General features: G+C 40.5%; 1 protein-coding gene across 1 annotated transcript in view; it reads right to left on the reverse strand.

Moving 5' to 3' along the window:
- Positions 1-1,122, reverse strand: part of Stk31 (serine/threonine kinase 31) — a 76,722-nt gene that overhangs the window by 69,750 nt on the left and 5,850 nt on the right. The window lies entirely within an intron of this gene.

Genomic DNA, 1,122 nt, shown 5'->3' on the forward strand with positions numbered 1-1,122 from the left:
GAGAAGAGAAGAGGGGAGGGAAGAAAGAGTTGTCATTCATCTGACTAAGAACACCAACAATCCTGAAGTATTCTCTTTCAAGTGATTTATCTGGCAGAAATCAGGCAGGGGAAGCAAACAACAGATCTTCACCCTGGCTTACCTCTGCTTCCAAATCTCTGTGTCTCTGATCTCATCTCACTCCTAACATCAAAAAGGTTTTATGATTTGCATTTTGGGAGCCTCAAGTTGATGGTTGGAATAATAAGTAGGTAAATTATACCAACCTGTTTTGATGAACAAAGTTTATTGGGTGACAACTGCATACCTTCTTTCAACATGCTGTCTATGGCAGCTTTTATACTACAGTGGTAGGGCTAATAGAGATGAATAGCTACAACAGAGAATGTATGACCCATTCGTTAATCATGTAATATTTGCTATCCGGTCATTTACAGAAGTTCTGACTCCCAGTTTAGATCATAGCTCTATTTTTAATTTTTTTAATTTATTTTATTCATATGTGTCTCTGTGTCTGTTAGTGTTAGCAAGAGCATGATTTGATCTCCTAAAGCTGGAGTTACAGGCAACTGTGAGCTGCCTGGCATGGTGCTAGGATTTGAACTAGCATCCTCTAGAAAAACAATAAGAGTAATAATTTTAAACACTAAGCCATCTCTCCAGCCCAAATTTATTTCATTTTATGAGTTTGAGTGTTTTGCCTTCATGTATCTATGTGCAAAACATGTGCTTGGTGCCAAGGAGGGCAAAATTTGATCGTCAAAAGAAGGCACCAAATCCCCGGAACCGGAATTACAGAGGGTGTGAGTTGTCCCTTAGGTGCTGGGAATGGACCATGGGTCCTTTGGAAGAGCAACAAATGCTCTTAGCCTCTAAGCCATCTCTCTAGTCCCCATAACCTGAAATTTAAATTAATGACAAAGATAAATGAAAATCAAAGTCTGGAAATACACTAACAAATACAAATTAAAAAGATGCAATATAAGAAGAGGAATACAGTCGGGCGGTGGTGGCACACGCCTTTAATCCCAGCACTCGGGAGGCAGAGGCAGGAGGATCTTTGTGAGTTCGAGACCAGCCTGGTCTACAAGAGCTAGTTCCAGGACAGGCTCCAAAACCACA

The sequence above is a fragment of the Microtus ochrogaster genome, linkage group LG3, assembly GCF_000317375.1.
Source record: "Microtus ochrogaster isolate Prairie Vole_2 linkage group LG3, MicOch1.0, whole genome shotgun sequence".
NCBI lineage: Eukaryota > Metazoa > Chordata > Mammalia > Rodentia > Cricetidae > Microtus > Microtus ochrogaster.